We start from the raw sequence: 23,394 nt of genomic DNA on the forward strand, positions 1-23,394 counted from the left end.
TTAAGAATAGCATCAATCCCCCAATTCTTTGGAGCAAGTTATCTAATTTGCAGAAGGATTACTTTAGAGTTGCCAGATTTAGCAGATAAAAATATAGGACACCCAGTAAATTTGAGTTTTAGATAAAAAAAAAAATACCATTTGGGATATATTTTTACTTATTTGTTTATGTGAAATTTAAATTTAATTGGACACCCTGCATTTCCTCTCACAATCCTAATTTGTGCTCTTGACTCCTAGTGATAAAGCAGAATGAATGTGAAATCAATAAAAACATCTACATAAGAAATGTCACCTATCAACTGAAAATACTACACATGAATATTCCTGTCCTTTACCAATCAGATGAAACATAGTAAATAAAACATATAAGGTCATTAGGGTGAATAATGAGTTTATCAAGCAATTGAAAAAAGGTGAGAGGGTGAGCGGTGGTTAATAAGTTAAGGACAGGCTTGGCCTGATACAAAATGAATTTTAAAAGGAAGTAATTATGGCATGGTGAGAATTTCCTTATATGGTAAAGGAGAGGTCTTTTTAGTGAGATGCTGTCTTTTCTCTGGCTCAATGAAAGAAAGGCTGGCAAGCTTTGAGTTCCGGGTCATTTGACTTGGCAGGTTTTTACTCCATAGAGAATGCCTAACCAGGATCCTTACGTGGTACTCTCAGGAAAAAAGGGAGGTATCTAGAGCCCTCTGTTCACTCTTTCCTAAGAGACTGGGTTTATCCTTTGCATTGTTTCTTTGCTCATTTTGCAGTTAACCAAAGTATGAGTAACCATATATGCAAGGGTTGTTAACACAGACCCTTCTGCCTTGGTGATGTGGCATACACCAAGGGGGCATAGAATGTTAAACAGCTTGCATTACAACATGGCATGGAGGACATCTCTTTATGATTTGTCAAAGAACAAAATAATGTATTTTATATCCTCATCGAATTCTTCCAGCAAGCACAGAGAGCTAAGAAACTATGATAGCGTCCTATTCCGACCACTTTGATAAGGTAAGGCTACGTGCTTCAGTCAGCAAAGGGCCTCTGCTCAGGAAAAACCAGTGTCAGCATTAGGTTGCATAAAAAAGCTTATTCTTCTTTACTTTGACTCTGAACGGAAAGCAATTTTGATGTTTCTTCTGGTTGCTTCACAAAATGCAAATGACGAGATGAGAGGCATTGCAAACAGGTTGATGAAAACACTGGTGTGTGGCTCATCTGTGGTAGCAGGTGGGAAAAGCCTAGCTGGCAAAAGTAGGATTATTAACAGTGTCACGCTTCATCGACCAGACTGTCTACTGGGCCAGAGAGAGGATGAAGAGGACAGTTGCTCAACTGATGGTGTATAGATTTTATTCCAATATGTAATAAAGGAGAGCTTAGCCAAAAGAAAATCGTAGTTATTTTTATTCTTTGGCATGATATCTTTAGTTATCCAGATGTGTTCCTGATTATCAGCACAATTTTAACAAAGTTAGTTTATATTAATTCTTTCATACTTAATTTTTTTTAAACTGTGATTCTGAGTACTCTGTGATGTTCTGTCCCAATACTGACACTACCACTGGCCTTACATGATTATGTTAATCAAACACTGATATAGGCTAAAGACTCTGCTAAACAAGATAATCATTTTAAGAAGTTGGCATCAGATTTTAATGCATTCAACACTTACCACTCCACACATTCTCAGAATGTGTATGCATTTCTCTAAGCAATGACAAGAAAACTATATCTTTCCCCACAATACTAGGGCCATTTCTGCCTTAACCCATTTGGCAAAAAATTAACATATCTGTCGCCAAGAGGATAGGGATTTGGCAATGATTACACAAGGTAAAATCCCGCAAGGTGTTTCCATGGGACACTACCAATGTGAAAAATGCTGCTGGTGGCTTGCCAACGTGAGAAGTGAAAGTTGGCCAAGTACACCTCTCTTGTCCAGGTGTCTCCTTAAGCCAAGAACCCTGGGAGCACTCCTGACTAATGAATATTTTTGTTAGAGAAATAATTGTAGGGTTCCCTAATTATGTATGTATTCCTTGTGCCAGAGTTGCCTGTGACCTTGAGTTAAAGTTCTGAGTTACTTTATGTGTTGTGGATTTCAATATTTTTGCAGCTTGATGATTTGCAGTTTTAGAATTTGACAAAATAAATGAATGCTTGCCCCAGAAAAAAAAGTGCACAGAAGCACAAATGCATGCCATCTATCCATGAACTCCAGTTAAGAGCTTTTGCTCTGGCGATTTATATCATTTCTCCAGCTTGGATGGATATCTTAAACTTGAGAAATGATTCATTGTGAATACGTTAGTTCAAAGTAACAAAGAAGTTTGAACATTTGTCTCCTCCTGTTCCTTTACACCACCAGGGTCATCCACTTCCTCCGGCAGGCTTCTTTCTGGCCCCCTCAGTTTCTTCTACCACGTATACCAAAGACACTACCGCATCTCTCTACTCCCAACTTCTTTCTTCAGTGTTCTCTTAGCTGCCACATACTACTCTAAAACGAGCACCCCAACATGCCCTCATCTGTAAATATGTAGCTTGAATACTTGACTAGTATCGTTCTAGGTTAAGTACACTTCCCTTGAAACAGTGTCTATCTTTCCTAAAATGTGGATTATCTTGTTCCATTTGTAAATCGGCATTTAATGAGCACCTACTATGCGCCAAATACTTTGTACCTATTCTCTGTAACCTTTTCCTGAACTCTGCAAGACAGTTTTAACAAAGGAAACAGAGGTTTCAGAAATCTAGGTCATTTGCCCTAGAAGCCTGACCCAACCTTTCTTCAAGAAATATTCTGACCAGCACCACATTGGATTAAGTGACCTCTCTGCATTCACGGCACTCAACTGATGCATTTACCAGTAACTTCTTACACCATATCACAATTGCGGCTTTACCTGACATTTTCTCACATGTGACTTTAAGGTTATTCATGGACTGAAGATGTTTTGTATTCCCATGTCTCCTCAGGTAATGAATGGTCCTCGATTTGGAGACTAATCCTAGATCAGCTACTAACAAGTGGTCCAATTATAGGTAAGAGGATTACCTCTCTGGGTCTCAGTTTCCACTTCTATCAAAATAAGGGGCGGAGCATAACTAATATGAATAGGTTGTGACGCAATTCGGTCCCCAATACCTGGGAGTAAATGAAAAACGCATGGCCTCTATCAAAGGCTGGCGTCTCTAATGCCCATACCCTTTTCTCTTACCGTGTACAAACTGCAATGGCTAAATTAATTTAAGACCTGCTGATAAAGAGATAGATGACTACTCTATTTACTACTGGTAAAGGGTTCTTTCTGACTCTATCTGGCTAAGGGGGACCCCAAGAAGGTTCCCATGTTACCTGTCATTGGTATTAATAACCACAGAAAGATGGAACTTAGTTATTAATGCTTCTTAACCCTAAATGTTGATCATTACTTGGTATTTGGTAACATGGTATAATAAAATCCATATAGGCTGGGAGACCAATGTCCTTCCCTAAAGTTAGTTAACTTTCAGAATGTTCTTTCAGTTAGCAAGAGCAGAGAAAACCAACCAAGAACACAATAAGGCTTTTAAAATTTGAAAATTCATCAAATGCTGTTGTAAGCCTACTTCCTACTCTAACAACAAAAGTACCGATGAAAAATTTATTTTGTATACTTGCTATTAAGACAAAAGAACAGTACTTAGCCTAATTCCTTGGATGGTAAGACTTACCACATTAAGGGGGGAAAAAAAGACACAGACATGAAAGAATTAAGAATTATTACCGCACTACTGGAAGATAACAGTTTTTTTCTCCTTAGCACTTAAGAAGTGTCTCTTCAGTCTTTTAGAAAGTTTTTGAGTAAATACTAGAGTGGACTAGCCAGTGCAGATCTAAGAACATTTAAGAGACATAATATCTTTTTCCTTCACAAGAATCATCAAAATAGCCTGAAGGGGAAGGAACTTTTAAAAACAGTTCCTTCATAAAGTATTCTGAAGTGGACATCATAATAAAATACGGCCAACCTTTAGGACCATTCCTATCCAAGCACTGGGATCCTGCCAAAAATGCTGTGCAGAAAATAAAGGAGATTTTAAAAAATTAAAAGAAATAGTAAAAAGTACTTTGGATGTTCTTTAAAGTAAATCACCACCTTAAGTAAGATACAGATTTTTACTATCTAAGATAAAGAACAATACATAGTTGTTCAATCTGCAGGTGACATTGCATTAAGCAACAATTAGTAAAAACAATACAGAGTATATGAGAAAACACCTAGATTTTCAAGTCTCAGTGAAGGTTCTATGAGCACAAATTAAAACGGGGATGCCACACCAAACTCTTACAATCTTTTAAAAGTTGGAAACCCACTATTTAGAGAAGTTTCTCCATTCAAACAAGTTTTATACAAAAGCAGAGTTATGGTATTCCTCCTTACCAATTTATCCAACACTTGTAACCAATGTATATTTATTAAAAAGCACTTCTAGGTATGCTACTATTGACATAACTTTTAAGTAAAAAAAAAAAAAAGTAGACATATTTTCTAAATTTCCTTGGAAAAACCTTGTGATCAAATCAATTAATGCAATATTTCTCAACATTCTGATGTAAAAGAAGTTTAAAATAGCAATGAATCTCTGCCATATTGTTTCACGATTCAGACAAAATTAGCACTTTTAAGTCATTAGAATTAGACTCATTACTCTCCATAACATTGGCTCCATAGCACTGGCTCAGCAACTATTTCTTGGGCAACTAGTATGTGCTGAGGTCCCTCTGTAATTGAAAAGTCCATAGTCTGTGGCTGAGACAAGAACTATGGATGGAGCAGTGATGGATGATTAATGCCTTAACTGTACAAAATCAACATGGAACTGGAAAAAACAGTAGAGCAAAGGCACAAAGATAAAAAAAAAAATTAAAGCAATAAAGGATATAAAGTAGTCCAGAAAAGTATATTTTACTGAGGATTTTGTGGATATTGTTCTTCCACTCAGAAAGATTAAAGTTATCTATGAAGCCACATATGGTCTGAACTCTGATGAATGACTATGGTGACTGACTGCCTTCTCTACTTGCTTCATTAGTATAGAAGGTATCAATCATCAGCTCAGTATAACCTCCAATAAACTTCTCATATGTTTATATTTTTGGAAAACATGTCTCTTCCTCATCAATTGAAATCAAAGATGTTTCATAAAGTTTTTGACTCTATGCTCAAGCCGATCTTGCCTTATCCATACCAGGGCATCATTTCCTATGGTTCGAAAATAGTAATATTCATTATCATTTATGATGCTCTTATTATGTGCCAAGCATGCATCATGCCATTAATTTTCATAAAAACCCTTTGACATAGAGACAATTATCCCCAATTTGCAGATGGAAAAGATGAGGCTTACAGATTTCAAGTACAATGTCTTAAGGCCACCTGGATCTCTGAGTGGCAAATATCTTGGCAGTGACACCAGGATTAGAACCTGCTCCTAACCACCATCCTACTTAGCCTCTTCACATTCCAGGATTAGCTTTAACTCACATACCCAATACATAATAAAATGCACTATCAAGAAAACAATATACAATAGTTTCCTGGATTTTAGTTTTTCATGAATTGCCCTAAATTTACAAGGTTTTATTGTATTTAACAATGTTACCCACATTTGTTAAAGTAGTTCCTAGGACTTTTAAAACAATAATGGGCAAAACAATAATGGGCAATATAAAGCTTTTCCCCAACACCTTGCACTCTCTCTCATTCTTAGCACATCTTTGACACTAAGTTTATGGAACCAACATTCCTTCAGATCTTCATAGTTCTTCACAATGGATGAGAACACGTATTAGTGGTATGGATGAGCGACCCTGTGTATCTTAACACATAATTGAGTTAGTAAATTTTCAAAGAAATAGGATTGATGGATAGCTCAGTTGTCTTACTTTTCTTATATGGAATTTGGGAGGAATGAAGGTGTGCACATGTGCACACATACACACACACACACACACACACACACACACACACACACACAACTGAATGCTTTTCTAAATGAATATGTAGATTCATAGAGACAAGGTTTACCCAAATCACAACTCCTCTCGGCTATCATGGTGGTGGGAGGTAGTGAATCTCAAAATCCCAGGATTTGAAAATAAAATAAACTATATTTCCTGAAATTAGTAAGAATAGGTATATAACACCAATGATTAGTCAACTGCCAAGTACACACACACACAAAAATTGGTCTGTGTGTTTTTCTTTGGTATATCTATCAGCAATTCCTCACTTTCCTATTAGACAAATTCCTGTCAATTGTTTAATGTGAGTCTCATCGTAGCAACAAAAACAATTTCTAATTTATCTGGAGTTCGAACATAATTTTCAAAATCCTGAACCTAAGAAAAATTAAGATGTTCTGTTTATTTTTTATGTTCCTATGCTTAATATACTAAGTACATATATGTGTATGTGTCAGAAGTTTACCACATAGAAGTAGAGGATGCTTAGTCCTCTCCCTTTGCCCACCAACATCTAAATGATTTAGAATTTAAAGTAAAACAAAGTGCAAAAACTTGATTTTTGAATTGCTCTCAAATAAGGAGCAATTATTAATTGTATTAAAATACAATCAATATTAACATGAGAAAAGAGAGTAAAATTATAAAAATTATAAAAATATATAAACATATAAAAAGCATAAAAATTATATACAAAAAACATATAATAGCAACATCACTTGGTGTTAGGGAATAGCTTTACCTTTTGCAATAAGTCAATGTCATGGCGAGAATGATGACTCTAATGCCTAAATTGAATTCCACTTTGTTCAACAAAGCAGAATGATGTGTACTGTATTTTGCTTCCATGAAAGTAATTAACATGTAAAAAACTGGACATTAAAGTTATAAATTTTACCTATTTGGAAAGTTGGTTTATTTAGTACAGATTATTTTTCCAACTGTCTGGACAAAGTATTAAAGTATTATTATAGCATTGTTATATGTCTAATAATATGGAATAATAATAAGATCTTTAGGAACACTTTACAATTTTATTGTACTTTTCAGTAAAACTGATACAATTCTATATTAATTCCAGAATAGATGATGAAAACTGCAATCATTTGTTCTGTTTCTTAAGAAATGCCAGGTTAAAGTAAAGAAATGTGATTGTTTTGAATACTCAATTATTTTGAGCATTTTCTGTGTAGGTAAATTTGTTCTTGTTTCATAGACCCCAGAGGATCAGGAGGACACATATAGTGATAATACAAATTAAAACCTACACTTGTGATTTTGAGATGACAACAGTTATCTGCAGATTTTAGACTCTGTTCCATACTGCTACACTGAGTACCTGTTTGCCCTAAAATCTTTACAAGTTTACAATATGGTCTCTTAGTTTCAAGTGATGACAAAGACAGACTGGTTATCAGAAAGCAGGATATTAATTTTTGAAAAGTCCTTAAAGGTTTCTTTGGTCTGCTACAACAGCATTTCTTCAAGTACACTAACTATACATCCTTCAATTATTTATTTTTACGTGACTCTATTTACTCTTTCACTGTCCAAATTTGATTTGAATTGCATTTACCCAAATAGATTTTTTTATATACATTTAAATATCCAGACCATAAACTATGTACCTGCTGCTGAGATTTGTATGTAAGAAGCCCGGCTCAAGCTAATGCAAAAAAGACTTCAAAGTTTTGAGTGAATTTGCATAGAGACATAAATTATCCAGGATATTCAAAGCCGTAAATTTCCTGCAGGACATATACAGCTCTCTCCCGGCTCACGAAAGCATGACAATTCTCTTTACTTCACATTTGTCTATTATCATATTTTCTCCAAGAATCTTCATAGGTTCTCCTTTCCCACACTATTTTTATTTCTATATTCAGAATATGCTGATAGTGGTTGCATTTACAAAGTTAATAGGACTGAACTGCCTAAATGAATTTTAAACTGTTTTTTTTCCTTCTCCCTGTGCTCTGCCTAGAACACAGAGAGGTTAGCAGATACAAACTGCAGGCATGACTTCAGTGAAAAGTAAATTTAAAAATTTTTGTTTTTCAGAATTGTTGAATTAAATATGGTTGACCATAAGATTTTATTCAGCTGTTTGAAATATTATGTATGTACACATACATAATATATAATATACATTACATATAATGTAATAAATACATATGAAATGTATATACACATATTTTCGTAATAAATATATACACACATATATATAGAAAACAAAAATTGACAAATATGTTATTTGGAATACAAGATGGCATATTCCATCTAATATAAGAAGGAAACAATTTATTTGAAATATACTGCCTTTAGCTGCAGTCATTATTGAAAGTTTCAAAACAATTTAGAAAAAAATGTCCATTTTTGTATTTTAAAAAAACTAAAAGAAAGCATAAATTCCTCTTCCTGAATTACTCTCAGGATCCTAGATAAATGTCATAATGTCCCCATAGAGTGATAAAGGGTAGCCCTGAATAACTACTACAAAATGATTTTATAAATATTTGAAATAATTGTCCTTCACTGTTTCATTGGCTAACCTCCTGTTTCGGTCCACCCTCCAACCACCCCAGCCCCCATATTAAAATAAAAGACATTGTTGCCAAAGTACCAAGTCTTTAATCATAATAATAAATTAACGTCCTCTTTTCAGTGCAAAGAAAGTAATTAAGTGTATCTAAACACGAACTAGCTTGTAGGTAAGCTTCATAAAATTCATTTTAAAATATCTTATGCAAATATAAAAACATAAAGCAGTAATTTCATGACTAAACCTTTCGCCTCTTCATCTTCTCAAAATATTTTCATACATGCAGAACCTGTGATGTAAACAGATGCACACTTGATGCAAATTAAAATAATATTATTTCCCATCAACATTGTAACTACTGAATTGATATATTTAAAAATTTTAATGATATGGATAAACACAGTCTAATCATGCTTTAATTAAGTTTATTTAAAATTATGTTTTGGATATATTAAAGCAACATGAACAATAAGAGTGAGTACACATTTGTTTGGTACAGGTCAGACTTTACTATGATGTAATTGCACATTTTACAAAAGTAGGATATTTAGTGCATGAGGAAAAAAGACTTTTGTCTTGTCTGTGACATTTATGAGGATCACTTTACAATCCAGGTTTAACTGAAAAGAAATGTCATAAGAAGTTAACGTGGTGAATTCAAAATAGCATAGTCTAAAACATCCCGTAGAAAATTAATAACAATTAGGAAAATTAAGGAAGCATTTAAAGGTTGAAAGAAATAATTTCTCCGATAAGGCATTTAGCAATAAAATATAGAACGAAGACTCTCAAAAATGAAACCTTCTACTAAAATGAAATGAAAATATAACTTATCGAAACTACTTATGTGTTGTGTGGGGATATGAACAAAAGAACTCCATTATTTAATTCCAGATACTTCACAAGAAACGTAAGCTAGGAAACCAGTTCTTATTTAAAATACATTTCTTAAAAACGTGAAAATCTTCTAAAAGTTTTAAGTCCTGATATTTACCTAGATGTTTCAACCTACCAAGATCTCTTCTGCAATCAAAAACTTTCCAAATGTAATTATTTAGAAGCCCAAATCCTGTATTTTCTCACATGAAATTATTTAATTTGAACAAAACACCCATGGTTCAAATCGAAAAAACATTAAGAAGATTTAAATAATAAACTAGTTGAGGGAAACCTGAAGACAGGGGAACTCCCTGCCAGTTTCCACAATGAATTAAAATACCAAACCTCATTATGTGTCTTTTATAGAAATAAAATCAGGCGCATCATGAAATCTGTCACCGTACCTGCGTGCACTTTAAACGACTACGGCCCACACGCTGTAAAATCTTCACTCTGAGAAATAAAGCACACCTCATTTAACTGCTGCAAAACACTGCTGCAGAGGAGCTCGGTGCATTTTTTTTTTCAGGCAACTGATCCAGCTCTCCACCACCCCCCGTGACCTTTGAACTCCCTTCTGCCCCCCCCCCCCACCCCCTCTTCTGCAGTCAAAGCCTCAGAGCTGGTCTCATTTGCATAAGGCTCAGGCAGCCTTCCAGCAACTGAAACGGAATGCTGGGTAAGGAATTGTGGAGCTGCAGTTCTGCCAGAATACCTGAATCACCGGAGAGCTGGAATAGGCGATGGGGAGTGGGCACCGATTTCACTGGGCTGGCGGCTTCACGGCCCCCCATGTCTATTAATGGATAAGTGTTTTTAACTCTTTGTTTTAGAGTCCTGTTTCCCCTGCTCCCCGTCGAAAGAAGCTGTCAGCAGCGACTATGGTAACTAAGGAAACCCACATAGTCAAATACTTCATTTAAATACATGTGGAAGGCCAATTTAAAATTTTCATTAACTTCTCTTGTTTTTGAAACGTAGCTAATTTTTTCCATTGGAATACACATCGCATGCGTAATCAGAGACAAGGGATATTTCTTTTTGTTGTGATTTAAACAGCATTTTACAGGGATGAATTTATTTTAGTCACTGTACAAATACATGAAGTCACTATAGTAATTCCATAAAATGTCGAATATGCCCTGATGTCTTAAAGATGATCATCCTAAACGGTGTCCAAGAAATTAATTATAAAGGATTTAGGTCTCAGGATGCCTTTAAAACAATACAGCAGTAAAAATGCAGGGCAAAATTAAACTGTGTATTTAAATCTAAAGATTCATGTAGCAATAATGCTTGTCTGTCTTTGGCAAAGATGTTCACTGTCATGCTATTATTTGGTAATGTTTTTTCTTCCCTCCTCTTCCTACACACGGCAATCTCTCTATTTAAAACAAACTTCTCTATTACCAATAAAGGTAAGAAGTGGTTATTTTCTACATACAGAAGGTCATGCGTGACATAGTTTTATAAATACACGTGAAGACACATTCTTTTCTAATTGAGTCAATGGAAATATGCATCATCACATAATTAATCCATTCTTTTTAAAACTAAGCTAAACTGTTTTTTCCAATAATGAGTAAATAATATTTTTGAAACAAAAGGTTTTATGCAATAACATTTTTCATCTATGAAAAGAAATATAACATGAAAAATAAAAGGCACACAACAGATAAATATAGATATATATTACTATATTTAAATATAAAATGCATTGTTCTACCAGATAATATTACTAGCGTTTCAAATTTTTTGTTTTAAAATTTTTTATTTAAATAATTAAATATTCCAAACCTTCCTCTTGCGGTCCACCGAAAGACATTAATAAATTTTGAATGATATATCATCTGATTTATAAGACACATAAACTACTGCAATACAATATTTTTTAATACTGGAAAAATAAATTTGAAGCTTTTTATTTGAGCTATTTATTTGTAGTATTGTGCTTTATATTAAACCTGCATATATAGAAGATTAGAAATTTTTGGACTTTTCTCTTACCTATAAATTTTTAAATAGAATAAATAACTTTTCAGTTTACTATAATCATATAAACATTTCTCTATCACATCTGACTGCATCAACAATTTAATCTCATTGGGTCAATTCAAGTGCATTCTTTGTATTACACACTGCAAATATCTTGCAAAGTTTTTGTTTAAGGCAAAACACACATTAGCCCATCCTAATTTAAATCCAATCAAACACAGGGAAGTGTTGGAGTAATTTATAAAATCACTGACCTGTTCAAATAGCTGTAGTCTTAGTCCTTGCAGTCTTTATTTATTAGAATCCAAAATAAATTGATTATCATTTTATAATATGTGTCAGCATCACCAAAGGCACTGTTCTTCCTGGTTCAGCGGAATCTTCTTAAATTTGCCAACCCTGTGTTTTATTGCTGGTACCGTATGCTTTATTGTTCAGCGACAAGAGCTTCACTCTGCACAAAGACTCATTACCTACTGCTAGCTGCACGGCATCAGCCTCACTGAGGCTGCCTATATGTGATCACATGGGAGTTTTGTCTGAGAAAGCCAGGCATGCCACTGACTTCACTGTGTCTATGGATATTTTTATCAGCTGAGGTCTGCTAGGAGGAAGGAATAACAGATTATGAAGCTGCTCTAAGTCATTAATGCAGCATAACTTATGGAAATCCCTTCACAAGATTTTTTTTTATTATTATAGAAAGCGTTTGAGCCAGCATTCAAAAGAAGTTAGCTAGATTTTATTTTAAGAAGAGGCTGAATAATAATTTAAGGAAGAGGAACTAGCAAAAAGCCATTTCCTACCTTCTGCTTTCTGAAAGTACTTTTGTACAAATGTTATTAAAGAGCCTTGCCCAACGGAATGATTTGACAGTTATGTTTTAACCTTTAGATTTCTGGTGTTTCTTTTTCTTGGTGGAGGTTATTTTCTAAAAGGATAAGTGGTTGTTTCCCTTAAAATCTCCTCAATGAACATTTCAATCACTAACAGATAGATACTTTATATGAAAAAAAGAGATATTCTAATTACTTCTGACAAAGTAGATGAGAGGATGAGTCTCTTTTATTGATGTATATAAATGAGATAGATGATTAATTTGTCTTCTCAAAAGATGACACATTCCTAGAGCAGCTGACTTAAAAGAACAATGAAAATTTCAATTTAAAGATCTAAAGAACATGTGGTTCATATTAATTCTTAAAATCGCAGTAACTTATTTTAGACAGCATACCTCAATAAAGCATATGGTTTACCTTTTCTGATTTCAGTGTTGAGTATTTTCAGAGCAGACTACTCAACATACACAGGAATTTTCTGCTGTATAGATACTGAATTAATATATATAGTGAGATTATCTTTCTAAAAATGTTTTTAAATAAATACTTAAAATTTCTCAAAATCTGAAAATGGATTTGTTGGTTTTCAAATAAAAAAACATTTAGTTACTGGAATTTGACGAAAAAATCTATTTTTTATCTCTTTAATAGTCTGTCTAAAGTAAACTAATAATTGAAAGCTTGTTGCTTATAAATCTCAATGGAAATTGAGATTAATGCAACAAAGAACACAGAAGGAAAAGTCAGAAGCACAGTAAATGAAGATCTGAAAACAAATTTTCTGTGTAGGTAGATATACAGTACATTTTAATAGTATTTGTAAATAATACAGTAACATTAAAATAACAAATATATGTATACCTGCTTAAGCCTTCCGTCAATGTTATTTTTTTGAAAATAATAACTAAAATTTTTGTGTCAAGTGAAATTTTTAAAAATAATTTTAAGCCAGAATAGGTAAGTGTAGCTAAAAAGCCCAGTCTCTAAATACAATTTAACATTGTTTTTATAATATTTTTATAGGGTTGATTTAAAATGTTTCATGACTTAAGTAAATGCTTTTTGGTGAGTTTTTTTTAACATAGAAAAAATATTCAGCTATGGTTTGACTGCCACCATTTTAATGCATTTCTTCCCAAATGTTCATGTTCATTTTTCCCTCTGCATGCAAGAGCTATGCTAAAGCTACAAAAACCTTGGGGGCATTAAAAGGAAAGAAAACAAAACAAAACAACAAACTGTTCCTGACTTATAGTGCACCTCTGGGGTTCTTAAAGATATGTACATTCTAGCTAATATCTTTGATGATGTCATCATGTTAATGTACAAGGAAATAAACAAAAGGCAGCCATTTTTCTCTTACTGCATCACTTCAAAAACAGTGAAATAAAATGGTTGCCAAATGGAAGGAAAGAATCAGCAGAAAACTAAGTTACTTTCAAATTCTAGGGAGAGAGAGTGTGCAAGGGTGTAAAAACAGAAATAAGAACCACATATATGTGAAGTTTGTATGAATGTATATAAAGAAATAATTTACAACAAGAAAAAAAACTATAAATAAATACAAGGAATCTAGAAACAGCTAGCAATTAAATTATCAGTGAAACAGTCTTCGGTGGAAAAATCGTAGTCTATAAACTTAATGTATTAAATGTAAGAGCCTATTAAATTCATTAATGTTGAAAAAGGTATTTAAAGTGGACGACAGAGCTAGAAAGATCTAGAAAGAGACAGAATGATCATGGAATAGTAATATCTTTCCAGATCTACTATTGTCTTAAATAAACTTCGTGAGTTATTCTAGGATCTTATGCCTTAGTTTTCAAGTCTGCCAAACAGGAACGGGAAAGTCTATGGAATGCATATCATGGATATATACAGCAATATTTTTATACTTCAATTCTCTAAATTGGCATCAACCAAGCATTGTCAACTAATATTAGTAAAATGAGAAGAAACGATGTAAATTCTAATGGTTGTTTAAAATAATTTTTAAAAGTATTATCATAATAGTAAAGACAGATAAAATAAGTAGATAGGACTTTGGGAAAGAAGAGGTAATTTTTCTCTAATATATGCAGAAAAAAATAAATAAAGTTGGTAATTTGAAACAAATCTCATAAAATTGCTTCAAGATTAAAGCAAATTACAAAATATACCCATCATTCCAATCAAAATTCTGGAAGTCTGTCAGTGATATGACAAGGGAATTGCAGCAGAGTTTCTGATTCTCACATTACACAATGAACAACAGTGCCTGTGCTTATATAACAGTTTCATCAGCCAAAGAGTTCTTTAAATTTGAAATTAACAGAGAAACACAAGACCACAGCTTAACAAAGCAAATTCCACCCCAAGATTAAAGGACACTTTAATTTACTTCATTATTGTAAAAGCTGCGAATTGAAAAAAAGATATTTCAATTCTTACTATATGCTTCTATTAGCTTAGTTTTTTCCAAATGACAAAGAGCCATAATAGAACCATTCTGTTTGCTCCTTTTTTACAAAATAAGTAAAAATTGTCGGAAGTAATCTAAACTGTTTGCTGTTTAGCTCATGCAGTAATTTGAGCACAGACATGCTAAATGGATAATCCCTTGACCATTCTACTGCATGAAGGAAGATGGAGAAGATTTACTGATACATATGTTCTGTGTTTCCTAGAACTATATTAATTGGCATATATACCAGTGCATTCTATTGGACTTACCCTTGATTAGGCTAGATTTTCTCACTACATTTCACCCTACTTTACAACACATTCATAGTAGTCAATAAATCGGCCATAACAGCCTCAAAATCCAGGACTAATTCAATTCAATTCAACAAACATTTATTGAGAGGTTACCGTGTACCAAGCTCTGAAACAGTTGCTAGGGATACAAAAATAATATATTCATATACTGTTCCCAAGATGATTATAGTCCATCTAGCTGAAAAAAAATTGCTGAGCATGTTATGGGAGGGGTGGTAAAGTAAGGACATGTTTTTTAAAGTTTGAATATTTTTAAACTTTGAATATTTTATTGACTCAACATATATTTTATGTATAATCAGTACAAGTTATTTTCAATATTGTTTTCTAAAACAAAATTTCTTATAATTAAAAATATTTTATCGTATGTCAAATATATATATATATGATGGCTACTCATTTTATGCTATTCCTTCTCATGAAGAGGTTGAGTCTAATTTTCCTCACCTTTATTCTACACTAGTCTTAATGATTTGCTTAAGTAATAGAAGCTGCAGAAGTAATGTTCTGGAAATTCCTAGGCTATGTCCTAAGAAACCTTGTAGCTTCTCCTGAGCCTCTTAGAACACTTTCTCCAGGAGCCTTGAGATGCATGTAAGAGGACTGACTGCCCTAAGATTGCCATGGTGAAACCATCATGAAGCCATCTTGGCCGCTCCAAATCTGCTGACTGACCAACTGGACACAGTGAAGTAATCCTAGCTGTCACTATGTGGTGAAGAATCCCTTAGCTGAGCTTTTCTCAAATTCTTGTCCTATAGAATTCGTAAGACATAATAAAGTGGTTGCTGTTTTAAGCCACTAAGTGTCATGGTAGTTACTGAGCAACTGATAACTAGAAAATATTTACATATGTATGACAGAGATAACATAATAAACCTAAAAGTACATGAAAGGACAATCTGATATACATATTCAGTGAAAGCAAAGAATTTCATTCAATAAAATGGATGCATTTAATGGGAGCGCTTAAAGAAAATATGAGGGTGGAAAGGAAGCAAAATACTCAAACAGTATCAAAAGCAAAGGAAGACTGAGTTATCTGAAAAGACTGTATTGCAGGAATGGAACTAACAATTAAGAGATGGGGTAACTACCTGGGAGAAAAGGGGATTCCCAGTCACAAAATGATGCTTTGGGAAATGCTCAGAAACAATGGCAAGAGCTTTACTGACTAATGAGAGGAACTTTGAGAAAATTTGGGTGACGGAAGATTTAGTCATGTGTTGGAATGGTGAAGGAGGAAAAGGAAATCTGGTCTTCCCTCTTGAAGTGCTCTGAAGCTTGAGGTGAGAAGATTTTTGCAATGTATAAGATATTGGGACATCACCAAGGCATAAGAAAAGAGGTATGGTCAAAGTGATGAATAAAGACAACTATGACGGTTGAGGAGTGACTCCACAGGTAGACATTGAAGCAGCAGTGGGGAGTCTGATGAGGAGAGATGGGAAGAAATAACGAGCGCCTGAACTAAAAGTGATGATTGAGAAATGGAGAGAAAGGAATTTGTCACAAAGAAAGTATTTAAAATTTGCTGGAAAAACTGGTCTCTGATCTCATTTATAATCTTAAAAGTCAATGATTGTATGATTCAGTTACCAATTATACATGACAAGTAGAGAGCATTAAACTAGTTTTGTTAGACGGATTTTGTAATTTCACAGGCAGTATTTTGATTTGCATTGTCTCGAGTTTGTCAACTTTCAAATATTATAAAAATTATTAATATTAAATATTGTTAATGCTCAGTTTGGGAGGTTGTGAAAGACTGTAAAACAACAGGACCTTCCTTAAATAAAGTACATAGAGGAGATTATTTGTTAGTTTTTTCTGTTATCTGATTTCTAAGTTAGGAAAAAAATGTAGGGGAAAGACAAGTATGCCCTAATTCTGCAAAGATAAAAAGAAAAAGATAATTTTGAATAATGTAAACTAAAACTTAAAGCACACCACCCTCCCTTACACACGCATCATCACCTATCAAAATAAACAAGCCTATTGGAGTCTTATCCTTCTGATTTTTTATCCTATCTGGATGTTAGACTACACAAGTAGCAGATGTTAAGTGGCCAGTGAATGGCTACTCGAAATGATGTAGGTTAAATGGTAGGAATAGTTCTATAATTGCTGCTACTGCATACACAATATGCACATAAATCATCTGAACATGGCGGCAAAGAAGTCTTTATGCAAAATGACTAGGAGAAGAAAGTATACAGATTTCCCCCATACCCTCAGTCTCCTTATCACCACAAAGGCATTAGAAAACAGCATTTATCAAGAGAAAGGAGTAAATGAAGCAAACCTCCTCTCTGAGAACACAAAGGATACATTTATTTCTTACTGACTATCAAAGTTAATTACAATAATTTCTTTTTATGACAAATTAGATGTCTAACCTGGGACAGAAACTATGGAGTTAAATCACATATGCAAAATCAAACATGAACTGAGCAGGTAAAAAAAAAAAGAATGACTTAATAGGACCAGTGGCTCTTCCATGTCAATGGGAAGGTTGCACCATAACTTTTTAAGAGACAACTTTTGGGGTCAAGGAATAAGAAAAAAGAATTTCCTATAAGAAAAAGAGTTCCCTAGATTTTATTTCACCAACACTAGTCTACAAAATACTTGGCTAATAGACTGACTCTATTTTGATTTCAATAACACAGACATACAGAAACAATTTTGGTATATTATTTACCCGAGTTCACTTATACATTTATTCACTTTACATTCACTGAGTACTATATGTTCAGAACCTGGTTCAGAGCTCTGACAATTTAAAGAGATGGATGAATAAGTCACAGTCTTTGAGCTAAGTGGCTCTCCACTGAGAGGTAGAGACAATTATAAATATAGTTACAACATACTGGGGTAAGTTCTATAATAGAGTATATATGAACATAAAGACAGGAGTGAATAATGCTATATAAAAATAGCTAATAGTTGTCAAGTACTTACTAAGACTGAAGTGCTTTACATGTATTAACTCATATAACCATTGCACCAAGCCTATGAGGTAGCTACTCTTAACATCTCCATTTCATAGATGAGACAACTGAGGGACAGACTTGTCAAGTGACTTGCCAATGTGACAGACTCAGTATCCAAACCAGGTAGTACGCCTTTAATGCAGGGTGGCTCTCCTGGGAGTATGTTATCTACGACAGTCATGGTGGGCTTCACGGAAGAGGTGACATGGTAAATAAATCTTAAGGAATGAATAAGCATTCTTTTGTGGAAAAGGAAAAAAAGTACTCTAGGCAGAGGGCTAGAATATATGCAGATTCTGAGGCATGACTAATGTGTGAAGGAAATAAAATTTTATTGTGAAAATGGTGAGGGTATTTGATCTTGATGAGATTGTGTATTTGTATGTTGGCATTCATCTTAGAGTCAGTTTGTATTCATTACTGGCTTGATTACAATTGTGTTTTATGAGGTAACTCTGGAGAATGAATTGGAGAGAAGGCCTGGAATCGGAGGCCAAATGAGACTGACATATCCCAGAAAAAGCTAAAAAGCTCTGAATGAAGACAGTAGCAGCACTGGGGTGGAGAAGAAATTGAGGAAGTAAATCAGTGGATACTTAGGGTGAGAGTGAGGGCGAATCCTGAATCTGGGATTTTTAATTTGGGAGATAGCATGGATGATAATACCATTAACCAATGTTAGAAAGACAAGAGGAAGCTTAAATATAGACACCCTGCCATGCACCAGGCAAGAGAATAAGATTCTAAGGATACGAAGGTGCCATCTTTGCCTCTGAATGATCAATGCCTACAAGAAGAGCCCACAGACAAATCCTATTACCCAGCTACACAATTCCTTCTATCTCAGCTAACTTTTAAAAGTACAGAATTTCTCTCAGTGGCCTGATTAAAGGTTAAGAAAGAACAAAGGATTACCTTTTTCACAATAAAATTTCAAATCCAGAATACCATCAATTGAACTTAATTGTGGTGCTCATATAAGAAAACTACATAGTGTTCCATGCAGATTAAATCATGATCCGAATAACAAAATCCAACTCCATGCTTTATATTAATCATACAACATGTAGAAATACAAGAAATAAGTTAGATTTTTCCTTTAGGCAAATGTTTTAATGAGCTTAGTCCCATGGCCTGCTTTTAATGCTAGTGATTGGCTTTTTTGAAAGGAGGCATGCATTTTCTTTCTTGTTCATGTAGTCAGCTTCCTTTTAATATTCATTATTCATGTCTATTTTTGTCAAGGAGCACTATTACATGAAACCATGATCCAACCATGTTTGGCTCTAATTTTTATCTATGGAGCGAAGGAGATTATACACCCTTATTATACTGGTATATGATTGCTATGTACACATGTGATTATAGCATATATGTGTTTCTTCAAATTAGAAGGTAGTGTTATTTAATTCAGGTGGTCAGGCTAAAGGACAGAAATTCTTTTCATATCTGTTTTAGTTTAGAATATCAACATGCCATTAAAGAAAATCCATTAGCCTTATAAATAAACTAGTAAAAATTAGTTTTGATCAGTTTCAATAAACTCTATTTAGATATTCTAAGAATTCCTTATGTCAATAGCAAGCCACGTGGCAGAGGACAATAAATACATTGTATCTGAATATTATAACCTGTGATAACTTTAGCTGACAGCTGTGAATACTACAGCAACTGCCACTCTTCAGAGGCCATAGCATGCTTTGGATCTTTGCCTCTTTATTTCTCATGGTTATCTATGAAACATGAAATTACGATCGCTGAGACAAAATTGGTCCTTCTATTGCTACTGTTTGCCTGTCACTCACAGTGAGAGGTGGCTTAAATGGCACCTACAGGTATTTGTCCCATTGTATTTATGAAGTATTTCTTTGATCTAGGAAGCCATGGCTACATTACTTCATTTCCTCATTATTCTAATATGCTATGTTTTATGGCCTTGTGGAATTAGGTAGCAACAATAAATTTATGGTTTAATGGACTACAAGAAGAATGAAGCTTTTAAATATAAAGGTATTTCGAGAAACCACGCTTATAATAATTAAAACTTGAAAGCACCTAAATATATTTAATATATATTTATCAATGTAGTGGAATATCAGACAGCTATTACAATCAGAATCATTACAACTATATAAAAACAATGAAAAATGTTTACAAAATAAGAATTAGTGAAAAAAATTACCAGACATAAATATATTGCAACTAATATGTAAAGACTAGAGAGAAACTGAAGGAATGCAGATTATGTGTGACTAGAAAGCAATATACTGTGATCTCAATATTTTAAATATATATAAGCATAAGTTAATTTGAAAAATAGTTTCAAAATGATAAAAATAGTTATCTTTTGCACATTAGGTAATAAGAAATCAATAAATTTAATAACAAAAAAAGCATTTAAAAATAAGAATATTCCAGTCATTTCAACTGCTGTAACTTTAAGCTTTTAGATCTCAAGGAAATTGAACTCTGGCTCCACATTCCACTCTTCAGCTCTATTTGATGCTTGATGCTAGGCTCCCTAAAGATGTGATTGCTTTGATTGATGAACAGACTCCTTTTCAACGTTTTCTTTAAGCAACCACACACTATGATGCTTTTCTAAATTCGCTTTTTAGGTACTACCAGGAGGTTCGCATATCTACTCTCACTCACTCTTTCTCTAAGTGGCAGTGGAACAAAAGGGGTGATTTGAGGTAGCACAATAAGATGTCAGTAAGTAACATTACTCTGACCCAGCTGCCGAGCCCTACATTATCATCACTTATTTTACTTGCCTGGAGGAGAGATTATATTTTTATAAAACAAAACAAAACAAAACAAAAATGGTATGAGCACTAGAAGAAATAGATACATGTTAAAATTGGGGGAATATCTTGAGAATTCAAAAAAAAAAAAACCAATCTGTAGCTGGGCATTATGTAGTTCCAGCTGAAATTTAACAGCAGAAATAAGGGAAACCCTAAGGTGAAAGCATCTAATTGGGATAATATTAGTGTCTGCATACTGTCTGTTTTATGCTTGGAGGGTGCCTGCAATGCAGAAGTCCAGCAGTTGAACTCTTGCTTTCTTGCAGTGATGCTGAAGACTTCTGAACCTAAACATATTCTTAGTGGGTTTTGTTATAGTTATTAATTGTATACTGGAAAAGGACCAAACATAACATAGTTGGAGAGTGTTTCTCAGGCAATAATTTGAGAGGCAACTTTTACTCTGTATTGACCGATAAATCAGTCTACAAATAGGAGACTGGAATAGAAGCCCATTCTCGGTCTATAATGCAGTATTAACTGTAAGATGTTTCTCTTGGTTTCTTACATTCTCCTCTTCCCTTCATCAGGTGAACTCTCGCTCCTTCTTTTAAGACTCAGCTCAAAAGCGCCCCGCCTTTAAAGCCTATCTCCATATCCTTTGAATGTAGGGAGAAAAAGGTCATTCCTTTCTCTCTCTTCCATGAGTGTTTTTTTTGTTTTGTTTTTTGGGGTTTTTTTGGTCAATTACTCTACTACGTATTATGCACCATACTATTTTAACATCTTTGCATTTCTAGAAAAATACAAATAAACTAAGATTACAAATATAAAAGCTCTACCTTGTTCATATTTTTATATCCTTAGAGCCTTCCTCACATAGAGATGCTCAATGTTGTTGAGCAAGTTCTTGAGAAAGTGATTTGAGAATACAGATATAGAGTGTACAAAGGCTTTAGATAACTGTCTTTGATACTGCTGGTAACATGTAGGTTGTTATTCAGAGAACAGAGTTATTGTCTAACACTGGCTTCCAGTTTGTTTCTTTGTTTTTCGAGCTTCTCTAAGTAAAAAAAAAAAAAAAAAACATGAAAAACTGAAGGTACTGCACACACTTCCTCCACCCATTACCCACCGCAGGGTTATGAGAGTTGGATCAGACAGGATATCTTGCCATTTTTCTCTTGTAGCCATTCCAGAGCTGGTAACACATTTTCAGGCTTGTTAAAAATTCCCCCAACTTATAAAACTTCTTGGGCCTTTTTCTCAAGTACCAGTCATCATTACTAACTCTTTGACGGCACTTATTCCCCTTCCCTCCTTTTCTTTCAAACACAGAAAAGGTGTGCTTCAACTGTTCCCATGTTCAAGAGCCATCTTGGTGATGTGGCACATACCGATTTATCTAACACAGTGTCTCTGAGGTCCCAGATAGACTTCTTTCAGAGTACATACACTTGCACATCCAGGGCCGTTTGCTCAGGCTTTACTAACGGGCCTTCACAGGCATTTTCACATTTTTGGTCAACACATCTGTCAACATGCAAGCCATTTTAAGAATACTCTGTCAACAGAAGTTTTTTGTCAATTCATTGCATGTGTGAAATAAAACTATGTTAGATAGCCTAAAATAGCCATGTGTTACTATTACACATAAAACAGCTTTTTATTTATATACATTAAGCACTAATTTTACTGAACTTTAACGGTCATTAACATAAGAAATACTTGTTGACACATTAATCGATAATGAGGGACCCCTTCTCCCTCACCAACGAACAGTTGGATCTGAAAGAAAAAGAGTTTACAAAGTAGAAATTCCTTACTAAGTTTTTGTCTATCACATCTGTCTATTCTATCCTCTTGAGGCAAAGGAGATACTGTGCTGTGGAAAATAATAAGATTTCAGTTTAGTTGTGGAAAAGTTCCTAAGACAAAAGAGATTATAATGTGGCCTGTATTGCAGTAATTTTATAAATGCTGGCATTAAATTTATAGAGGAGAGTAAATGTAATTTTATAATATTTGCAGAGAGAATAAAATCCAAATGAACAGTCCATTTTTGGATTTAGTGAATATATTGCCAAAATTGAAATGACTTTTTGTGGAATATCAAGAACACAGAACAAACAGAAGTATTATTACTCATTTCAAAAATAAGTAATTACTATTGGAGAGGAAGAAAAAAGATCTCAACCTTTCTCCCTTTATGAGTCCAATTTTATATGGCCTTTTAGGAGGATTGTACTGCCTAACTTGAATTTATTCAACCTTTTGATAGACTTGAATTTTCTCCTGAGATGTTTAAAATCTTTTCTTTCATCCTTAAATAGCCATGCAAGGTAAAAGGACCACTTGTAACTTTATCCCGTTTTACTGATGGGAAAAGTAAGGCATAAATATTTCAAGTGGCCACTTTCTTAGCTTAGCCTAATGCTCTTTTCACTCAAGTACTCTGGCTTTATTATTTAACTGCAGAAATGTATTGACAAGGAGTGGTTCTTAGTAACTAATATAAGGAATTAAAGTATTTCCTTTTATATTTTAGATAAATGGATACGGTTTAAAGGGATGTTTTCTGGCCCTAAATGCACTGTGTGAAAGTAGATAGCTATAACTAAATGTAAAA

The 23,394-nt window shown here is 33.9% G+C and overlaps 1 protein-coding gene across 4 annotated transcripts in view; it reads right to left on the minus strand.

Annotated features, from left to right (window-relative positions):
• CSRNP3 (cysteine and serine rich nuclear protein 3) overlaps positions 1-23,394 on the minus strand; it is a 169,118-nt gene that overhangs the window by 77,969 nt on the left and 67,755 nt on the right. The window contains exon 1 of one of the 4 annotated variants that reach the window (XM_016156361.2): positions 9,833-9,955. The exons of 2 other annotated variants lie outside the window; for them this stretch is intronic. The gene's annotated coding sequence lies outside the window, so the exon portion shown is untranslated. Of the gene's footprint in view, positions 1-9,832; positions 9,956-11,677; positions 12,785-23,394 lie in introns of those variants that run through there. One more of the 4 variants, XM_016156354.2, reaches the window with a different exon arrangement.

Source organism: Rousettus aegyptiacus, unplaced genomic scaffold, assembly GCF_014176215.1.
Source record: "Rousettus aegyptiacus isolate mRouAeg1 unplaced genomic scaffold, mRouAeg1.p scaffold_m13_p_2, whole genome shotgun sequence".
Lineage (NCBI taxonomy): Eukaryota > Metazoa > Chordata > Mammalia > Chiroptera > Pteropodidae > Rousettus > Rousettus aegyptiacus.